The sequence below is a fragment of the Mustela erminea genome, chromosome 10 (genome assembly GCF_009829155.1).
Source record: "Mustela erminea isolate mMusErm1 chromosome 10, mMusErm1.Pri, whole genome shotgun sequence".
NCBI lineage: Eukaryota > Metazoa > Chordata > Mammalia > Carnivora > Mustelidae > Mustela > Mustela erminea.
The window spans coordinates 22,320,309-22,331,381 of record NC_045623.1 but is presented as its reverse complement, the minus strand read 5'-3'; the positions used below and the strand labels follow the sequence as shown (position 1 = coordinate 22,331,381).

Sequence of the window (11,073 nt, the reverse complement as noted above, 5' to 3'; positions counted from 1 at the left end):
GGACTGACAAGTCATTTTCCGGCAGGTCTTGCTTGTGAGAATCATGTATACTGAAATGAGAAAATGTCCCATAAGTCAACTATTGTATTTCTTTTTGCCAGGTCAGGTAAATCATGGGCATAGATCAACCTGATAGTAATAAATTCTTAGTGGTGCAAGTCTGTGGTTTAAAAGTCTCATAAGGGGTGCCTAGGTGGCTCAGTTGTTAAGTGTCTGCCTTTGGCTCTGATCATGGTCTCAGGGTCCTGGGATCAAGCCCCGCATCAGCTCTCTGCACAGTAGGGAATCTATTTCCCCCCCTCTCTCTGCCTGCCTTTCTTCCTACTTGTGATCTCTCTGTCAAATAAATAAATAAATAAAATCTTTAAAAAAAATAAAAAGAAATAAAATAAAAAAGTCTCGTGAGGGGGCACTTGGGTCCCTCAGTCATTAAGCATCTGCCTTTGGCTTAGGCCCTGCTCCCAGGACCCTAGAATCAAGCCCCAATTGGGCTCCCTGCTCAATGGGAAGCTTGCTTCTCTCTTTCCTACTGCCCTTACTTGTGTTCCCTCTCTCACTATCTCCATCTCTGTCAAATAAATACATAAATAAATCTTGAAAAAAAAAAAAAAAGGTCTCATGAGAGCTTTTGTCATCATTGCTGTTATTGTTTCATCTGAAACCCAAGCCCAGACAGACATCTTTCCCTGTGTTATTATTTTGCCAATAGGACATTTAAACAGTTTTTATTTTATGGTATTATTCAATTTTTAAAATTTTATTTATTTGAGAGAGAGAGAGGGTGAGAGAGTGTACTCATGGAGGGGAGTGAGAGGGAGAAGCAGACTCCCTGCGAAGCAGGGTACTCAATGTGGGGCTTGATCCCAGGATCCTGAGATCCATCACCTGAGCCAAAGGCAGATGTTTAACCAACTGAGCCAGCAGGTGCCCCAACAGGACATTTTTTAGCAGTCTGCTTTTCACAGAATGTGTAGCATTTCAAGAGCCCTAACTTTATATGATTATCTCAATTCTAAATCGCCAACTCTTGTGGGCCTAAGGCTGCATCTTCTGATTCCAAGTGAACATTAAGACAGTGTTACCATTTTGAAAGAAACAGGCACATCACACTTGATGCTGACATAAAGATGCACAACACATTTTCTTTATTCATTCTTCCACTGATGTGCACTTCATTTGTTTCCATATCTTGGCTATTGTGAATAATGCTGTAATGGCCAATGGAAGTGCAGCTGTGTCTCTGAGATCCTCATTTCAATTTTTTTAGATGTCTGCCCAGAGTGGGATTACTGGATCATATGACACTTCTAGTTTTAGTTTTTTGAGGAACAGCTAAATAAGGGTTCAAATTCTCTTCATCTCACCAACACTCATTATTAGTCACCCTAACAAGTGTGAGGTGATACCTTATTGTGGTTTTGGTTTGCATTTCCCTGATGACTAGTGATTTTGAGCATCTTCTCACACCTGTTGACCAACGGTATATTTTCATTTGAGTAATATTTACTCAAGTCCTTTGTCTATTTTTAAATCCAGTTATTAGTTAGTTAGTTAATTAATTAATTTCCGTTGAATTGGGGAATTACTTATATATTTACAGTATTAACCCCTTAGTAGATATGTTGGTTGTCAACCGACCTTCAACAAGGCTACTAATAATTTGCAATGGAGAATAGTCTTTGTTTTATTTTTATTTTAGCTGCATCTACAAATAATATTATTTATGTCTCCTTGTGATATATAGATAGGCATATATATCGTACCTATACACACATCAAAAATATATAAAATCGTATTGCACTTATTTCTTTAAATATTGTTTACTATAGTCAATAGCATGTGTTTAAGATAAACCCACAATCCTGTGTGAAGGTGTTGTTTATTTGTTTTTATTGATTTATAGTATTTCACAGCATAGTTATTTACTCTATTGTTAATGGTCTTTTGGTTTTTTTCCCATTTGAAGTTAACATGAATAATATTAGTATAACTTTCTGGTAAATTTATCCCAGCTTTAATGGGGAAGAGATTCTTTAAGATTTATACATAGGACTAGAACTACTGGCAATATACATTTCCTGAGCTTTATTAGATATTCCAAGATGATTTTCAAAACAGTTGCACCAATTTTCACTATCACCAATAAAGTATAAGTGTTCCACATCCTTGCCAATAAATTGCCAATAAATCTTTATTCCTGTGTATTGAAAATTTTTATTTAATCTCTTTTTTGAAGAACATATTTAAGCCATGGGCTTATTCTTCTATTTATTTTTCCAGTTTCTTAATAATGTTTTGAGAATTGTTTTATATATTACGGATATGAATTAATTTTTGTGTCCAAAAAGAAAAAATGGGTTTTAGTCAACAGATAAGATAGGTCTCACCAATCTTTTCATATAAAATATTATTTTTCTTCTTTTCCCCACTACACACACACACACACACACACACACACACACACACAGAGTGTATTTTCTTGTTCCTTTGTTCATTTTTGTGAGAGAATAATTTTGCTAAATAGATCTTAAACATACTGCTGAGTCCACCATTTAACTGAAAAGCCTTAACACCTTGGCTATTATTGTTGTTGTTGTTGTTGTTGTTTATAAACCTATAATGTATTATTAGATCCAGGGGTACAGGTCTGTGAATCACCAGGTTTACACACTTCACAGCACTCACCATAGCACATACCCTCCCCAATGTCCATAACCCCACCCCTTTCTCCCAATCCCCCTCCCCCCAGCAACCCTCAGTTTGTTTTGTGAGATTAAGAGTCACTTATGGTTTGTCTCCCTCCCGATCCCATCTTGTTTTATTTATTTTTTTCCTACCCCCCACGCCCCCCACATTGCATCTCCACTTCCTCATATCAGGGAGATCATATGATAGTTGTCTTTCTCCAATTGACTTACTTCACTAAGCACAATACCCTCCATCCATAGTTCCATCCATGTCATCGCAAATGGCAAGATTTCATTTCTTTTGATGGCTGCATAGTATTCTATTGTGTATATATACCACATCTTCTTTATCCATTCATCTGTTGATGGACATCTAGGTTCTTTCCGTAGTTTGGCTATTGTGGACATTGCTGCTATAAACATTCAGGTGCATGTGCCCCTTTGGATCACTACATTTGTATCTTTAGGGTAAATACCCAGTAGTAGTGCAATTGCTGAGTCATAGGGTAGCTCTATTTTCAACTTTTTGAGGAACCTCCATGCTGTTTTCCAGAGTGGTTGCACCAGCTTGCATTCCCACCAACAGTGTAGGAGGGTTTCCCTTTCTCTGCATCCTCGCCAGCATCTGTCATTTCCTGACTTGTTAATTTTAGCCATTCTGACTGGTGTGAGGTGGTATCTCATTGTGGTTTGATTTGTATTTCTCTGATGCTGAGTGATGTGGAGCATTTTTTCATGTCTGTTGGCCATCTGGATGTCTTCTTTGCAGAAATGTCTGTTCATGTCCTCTGCCCATTTCTTGTTTTTAAAATTCTATTTCCCCCTCCTGAGGGGTACAGAAGCAATTTGTAGTTTCAAAACTTCAAGACAAAATTTCAGAACTCCACCTGCTTTGTTTCATTGCAAACCAGTCACTTCTTGACTGGGTTACTTGCTCTCCTAATTCCTTGGTAGTAAAGAACAATCAATTTATATTTTCATTTTGGGTCCTTCTGTTTCTCTTGGAGATATGGGTTTAGGAGGGACTTGGTCAGGACCCTGGGATCATGATCTGAGCTGAAGGGAGATGCTTACCTGAATGAGCCACCCAGGAACCCCAAAGTCTTTTTTTTTTAAGAGTATTTCCAATTCTGTCTGTAGCTGGAACCCAAGATGGACTAGCAAGCTAAAAGTTCCAAATATAACCATTCATGTATTTTAGAATTGGGCAAAAGAGAGACAGAAGGAAGAAGTCCTCTATAATAGTCCAGGAGTGTGTGCAGTGCTACTCTTCCCAACATTAAAGGGAATATTAAGTTATAAAGCATTGAAAGCTGTATAATAACATTAATTTTCCATACATATGTTTACATCTTCAGCTTATGATTTCAAGGAAATCTAACATGACTCTATGGTTCTTTTTGTAGCTAATTTTAACACAATAATTAGAGTTAATGTGTAACTCACAAGATCTCAGTTGCTCCTACAGGGTACACTTGTGTACACTGTAATTACAACTTACACTAAACTTACCAAATGAGCACATGAAAAACTTATTAGGTACTTAATTACACAAATGTCATTTAATCATTTTTTTTTCTAAAACTAGGTAAGTCTGTTTCTAAAAAATCAGGGAAATAAAAATATCAAATGATACACTGACAACAAGTGGAATATCTAATTGCAATAGCTTAATAGTTTTTTTTAATAGTATAATATAGTCTTTCATAGTAATTGTTTTCTGTATTCTCTCACATTCTGGATGTCGAGAAAAGCCTTTAACTATGTTTGTACTATTATCATTGCATTACAAATATTGGTTACCTAATTATCATGTCAATTATCAATACTGCACTTCTTTAAGGTAAGAAGCACATTTTTCTCATAATTGAACTCCCAACCCCCCATTGCCTTGGTAAGTGCTTGCAGAAATTAAATACTGAATAGGAGTATTGTACGAATGCGGAATTAGCAAAGGAGAAGGCAGTTAATCATGTCTTGAAAGTCTAGAAGCTCTTCCAGGCAGAGAAAAGGACCAAGGACACTTGAGGTAGAGAAAGTTGTTTGCAAAGACAATTATATTTTATTCATTTAGTCAATAAATATTTATTGAACCCATTATACATGCTAGACTTTGGTGTATAATCTAAGGCAATAACATATATGGCCCCAGCTTCCATGAAGCTTATGGTTTATGAAAAAATGTGTTCAGCTAATAAATCACTCAAAAATGTGTCCCTATAATCTGAAATAAGTGTATAAAGCAATATAAGTATATGTAATAAATTAAGTTAATGCCTTCTTTTGAGTTAATTGAGCATGTCTTATAATCCTAATTTGTCTCTATTGTGGAATTATTTATAACTTGAAAAAATTAGTCGTCATTCCTAGGGTTGAAGCCCTCACATATAGTGTTACATTATATGTTATGTAACATTAATGCTGTCTATTTATGCATATTATATCACTTAACGTGTAGAGCAAGATGCTCACAGCTAAAAATATCAATTCTTCCCTCCAAACCCATGTGCTATTTAGGTCATACATTTTACTTTTAGCATATGCTTTAAGCACACCATATATCCCCATTTTTGCTTTAGATAAAGTTATCTACTACAGCTCTTAAAAGTATGGGAAAAAACTGCAATCTATGCTTTTATGCATTTATTCCATATCAGAGTTCATCCTTCTTTTTAGTTTATCCACCTTTCTGTCCAGTGTCATATCCTTCTGCTTGAAGAATTTTCCTTAATCTCTCTTGCAGAGCAAGTTTATTAGAAATAAGTTGTGAGTGTGTGTGTGTGTGTGTGTGTGTATAAAGTGGACATTTTTTCCTTCACTTTGATAGATATTTGGGGGTGTAGAGAATTCTATGTGGGAAGTTTTTATTTTATTTATTTTGCAACACCAAATACGACAATTCAGTCTGTCTGGCTTGCATGACCCCAGATAAGTGTGCTGTAGTTCTTTTGTCCTCTTTATGTAATACGTCTTTTTTCTCTGGTTGCCTTTAAGTTTTCCTCATTTTCACTTTCAGCAGTTTGAATATAATAGGCAGTGTGAGGCATGTCTGTGTGAGCGTGTCTGCCACTAATTTTGGAAAAATTTTTGCCCTTATTTCTACAATTATTTCTCTTCTCCATTTTCTTTTTCTTCTCTTTCTGGGATTCCAAGAATACATTTACTAAACCAGTTAATATTTTCAAACATCCCTTGGATTATACTTTTTGTTTGTTTGTTTTTTACCTACCTATCTTCAAGGTCATTAATTCTCTCTCTCTCTCTCTCTCTCTCTCTCTCTCTCTTTTTATGTGTGTGTGTGTGTGAGGGGTATGTCAAGCATAGGAAGTATTTTTAATTGGCTGAATTGGGCATAAACATGTTGAATGCATTCCTTATCTTTGTTACTCTTTTTTGTTTGTTTCTAGCTTTTTCATTTGTTTCTTTCTTACAGATTCCACTTCTCTGCTAAAATTATCCATTTCATCTTGCATGCTGTCCACCTTTTTCATTAAATATTTTGTATATTACCATTGAAGCTTGAATAAATTGGAGTTGGAGCACCAATACACCATGCAGTCAAAAATCCACATATATCTTGAGTCCCCCCAGGAGTCTATTGCGATTTTTTTACTTGTAAATTCTTTATTTTGGCTAATATCGACTGCAGTCTCTACTACCATGGATTAATTATGGCTGAGAGGAGTTATTCACTAGCTATTATGTTGTTATTAAATACTAAAAATTAGGAAAAGACTAGAGGGTATTTGAATGGGATAAGGAGAGGAGAGCAGAACCTCAAGGGAAAACGTGAAGTCCAACCCAGTCTTGTTATCAAAAATGAGTAACCGCATCAGATCTAACTTAAATGCCAGATTCTCCAAAAAGGTTTTCAGAAAAAGGTCACATAACAGTTGTTCATGGGACAAAAAAATGTTGATGATTCTGGAAAATGTCTTGACATGAGAGACCCAACTTAAGAATAATTATACATAGCACCACGACAGAGCTGGGCTCATGGCAGCCTGGCACCAATTAAAATACTATTATGGACACAGAAATGAGTAGGGACTAACTCTCGCTCACAGACATATGTGATGTTTTATAGTGTAGAGATGTAGATGGTTCTTTCTTATGTATGTAGATGTCATCTGGAGGAGTTTTCTTCCTGCTGCCACATTCAATAATTTCTTAATTTTAGGAATATTACTTATTTTCGCTGTGAACGCCTGGAGGTGCCGACAGGGTAGTAGAAACTTTCTATTCTAGAGCCAAAATGATATGGAGCAGAATCAAGTCCATAAGGCTCAGCTGATGACCAATAAGAAATCTTTTGCCCGTGATCCCTTAAAACCTTTTCAAACCCAGACATGTATCTAATTATAGCCTTCCAGGACATTTTAACCAGCTGTTTTTGTTGGTCATCTGGTTTCAAGAAAGGATGAATGATAATCAGTTCCAGCAGATCCAGTGTCCCCTCCATGTGCATGTCAATGACGGTTCTCTCCTTGAGGTCCTCACAGAAGAGATGGCGTTTCTCCGCTATGTAGTGGAGAATGCTTCCTGTCTTCATCCCATCCATTCCACCCATTGGCACGTGTTAGAATAGCAGGTGGTTGTCATCCTGCAACTCCTACAACTGCCATTCTGTTTCTAAGAATACTTCCCCCAACTGGACTCCTGAAAATAAAAAGAGAAGGAATGAAAGGTGACTTTTTGAAGAGTCTGATACATATTGAGAATGGTGAAGATTTCAGAGGGGGTATTACACAGGTTTATGATAGCACTTTTAGGAAATCAAGCTGGAAATGATTTAGGTGAGACCATGAAAGACAATGTAGGTCACACCATGAAGTCTGTATTGATTTCATCTTTATGTACTAATTAGATCACAGTAGGCTTTAAGCTGATCTGTGACATGATCATATTAGATTTGGGGAGATACAACTTAAATCACTAAGTCATGATCTATGTATATGGGATATTATTACATTCTGAACAGTAAATGGAACATTTTAAGGTGTTCATATGAACTTATATTAAAATGGCTAAATGAGGCAATAATTATCTTTACAAACAAATGAATAAGCTATTAAGACAAAGAAAATTTAGTTTTCTTACCACCATCCACTTAGCAAAGTAATCTGTCAATAAAATATATTACTCATGAAACAGGAATTATAGTCAACATAAAAGATAATTTGAAGATGATGAAAATTAACCAGTTTATACATCAAAAATTGGAAATATCTAATAGTTTAACTTTTCATGGTTTAAGTAAGGCATAAGTGAAAATTTATTGTATTTTATATAATTGCAAATTTATAAATCCTGGTTTAAAAGGTAAGCATTTATTATATGTCACTTTCCTAGTTTTTAAATGTTTTTTTCTTAATAGATTCAATCACCCAGCCACTTACATATTTAAGTTCCCAATGAGCACATATTGGGCACTGAAAATGTGCTTGGTACTGTGGATGCAGGGATTCCAAAAAATTAGATGACATACATTGTGTTCTCAAAGACTGTCCAAGAAAGAAACAAACATGCAGTGCAATGGAGTTATAAACTGAAGAGTATAAAGTAAAGATGAAGTATCAGTGAGACTATGTGAAACAAGTTGGGGGCTTTATAATACAGTAAATGAGGCAAGACATTTTGATATGAGTCATTATGCATTTAGTTCAAATCATTTCAGAAAAGCATATACAATAATTACTCTGTACCAGGTCCTATGTTCTGTGTTTGGGTTACAGATATTGATAAGACATAGCCACTGATTTCAAGAAACAAATAATCTAATAAGAAAGACTAACATATAACAACCAGCTATAGTATCAAATTCTTCTAACAGTATAAATTAATCTAAAATGAGAGTTGGAATTAAGATTCACTGAGGAAACAATCATGAATGAGAACTAAAGTTTCATTTGCAAATATTTTCTCCCATACCATGCAAATATTTTCTCTTTGTTTTGTTAACTGTTTATTTTGCTGTGCAGAAGCTTTTTATCTCGATGAAGTCCCCAAAGTTCAACTTTACTTTTGTTTTCCTTGTCTTTGGAGACGTGTTTTGGAAGAAGTTCCTGTGGCGATGTCGAAAAGGTTACTGTTCATGTTCTCCTCTAGGATTTTGATGGATTCCTGTCTCACATTGAGGTCTTTCATCTATTTAGAGTTTATCTTTGTGTATGGTATAAGAAAATGGTCTAGTTTCATTCTTCTGTATATAGCTGTCCAATTTTACTAGCATTATTTATTGAAGAGACTGTCTTTTTTCTATTGAATATTTTTTCCTGCTTTGTCGAAGATTAGTTGACCATAGAGTTGAGGGTCCATATCTGAGCTCTCTGTTCGGTTCCACTGATCTATGTGTCTGTTTTTGTGCCTGTACCATGTTGTCTTTGAAATATAGCTTGAAATCAGGCAACATCATGCCCCCAGCTTTGTTTTCCTTCTTCAACATTTCCTTGGTGATTCAGGGTCTTTTCTGGTTCCATACAAATGTTAGAATTGTTTGTTCCAGCACTTTGAAAAAATGCCATTGGTATTTTGCAAATGACACTACAGATAAAGGGCTTGTATATATAAAGAACTCAAACTCAACACCCAAAAATCAAATAATCAAGTCAAAAAATGGGCAGAAGACATGAACAGACAGACACTTCTCCAATGAAGACATACAAATGGCTAACAGACACATGAAAAAATTTTTATCTTTAGCCACCAGGGAAAATAAAATCAAAACCATATTAAGATACCACTTTACACCAGTTAGAATGGCAAAAGTTTACAAGACAAGAAACAACAAATGTTGGAGAGGATGTGGAGAAAGGGGAACCCTCTTACACTATTGGTGGGAATGCCAAGTTGGTGCAGCCACTTTGAAAAACGGTGTGGAGTTTCCTCAAGAAGTTAAAAATAGAGCTACCGTATGAACCAGCAATTGTGCCACTGGGTATTTACCCCAAAGATACAGATGTAGTGAAAAGAAGGGGCACATGTATCCCAATGTTCATAGCATTAATGTCCACATTAGCCAAACTGTGGAAGGAACCAAGATGCCCTTCAACAAAAGAATGGATAAAGAAGATGTGGTCCATATATACAATGGAATAATACTCTGCCATCAGAAAGGATGAATACCCAACATTTTCATCACATGGAAGGAACTGGAGGAGATTATGCTAAGTGAAATAAGTTGAACAAAGAAAGGCAATTATCATATGGTTTCACTTATTTGTGGAGCATAAGGAATAGCATGGAGGACATTAGGAGAAGGAAGGGTAAAATGAAGGGGGGTAATCAGAGGGGGAGATGAACCATGAGAGACTATGGACTCCAGGAATCAAACTGAGCATTTTAGAGGGGAAGAGGATAGGGGGACAGGGTAGCCAGGTGATGGGTATTAAGGAGGGCACGTATTACATGGAGTAATGGGTGTTATACACAAACAATGAATCATGGAACATTACACAAAAACTAATGATGTATGGTATGATAACTAACATAACATAAAACATTATATATATATATATATATATATGTATGTGTATGTGTATATATATATGTGTGTGTGTGTGTGTGTGTGTGTGTGTGTGTGTGTGTATATATGTAATGAGAACTGAAGAGTAAATAACCTCAGGAGGAGTAAAATGTTAGATTAGTACTTCCTGGCAGAGGACATATCATGTCAAAGGGCAAATAAATTAGCCTTTACTTTGTACTCTCAAGGAGACTCTCTGATGTATAATTTACATGCATTGCATTCCAGTTCATTCTAAGGAATAGGTATTACCACTTCCCTTTAGAGGTGTGAAATCTCTGATCCAAAGAGGTAGGTAGCTTTTCTCAGATATGTAAGGTACTAGGCTGCCTGAGGCTATCTTGTTTAAACACCCATGCTCTCAAACATGGGTGAAATGAGTGAAATGATATGTGTATCAGAAGACTATAAGTAGCTTAGTATGGATAAACCATAGCAAGATTATACATACCTCTCTTATCTTCATATCTTACCATTACCATTTGGATTTTGTTTTTGTTTTGTGTTTTGGTTTTGTCTATTCCTTCTTTCAGGCTTGTCATTGGAACCCAATCTCCACCAGCCTGCCACATACGGACAGATAGTAAACCTTACCTTATCTGCCTTACTTTGGGATATGAGCAGCTAGATGGAGCACCAGGGAGGACTGCTTTATGGATCCCAAGTACCACAGGCATTGCTTCTGGTCCCATCTGAACGTTGCCTCTTCTGGCTCTACTGAAGTTTGCTCATCAGATTTGGAAATGCCTCTTGCTACAGACTCGTGTTTTGAACCCCAGCAGTTACTCTTGCTATTTTTAGATCCTTCCCCTTACTAGCCTGCTACCCTGCTGCCCAGCCTTTTCCACAGCAAACTGTGAC

The 11,073-nt window shown here is 36.2% G+C and overlaps 1 pseudogene; it reads right to left on the bottom strand.

The window, feature by feature from the left end:
- Positions 1-6,737: 6,737 nt before the first annotated feature.
- LOC116567470 lies at positions 6,738-7,338 on the bottom strand (annotated as a pseudogene).
- Positions 7,339-11,073: the final 3,735 nt, after the last annotated feature.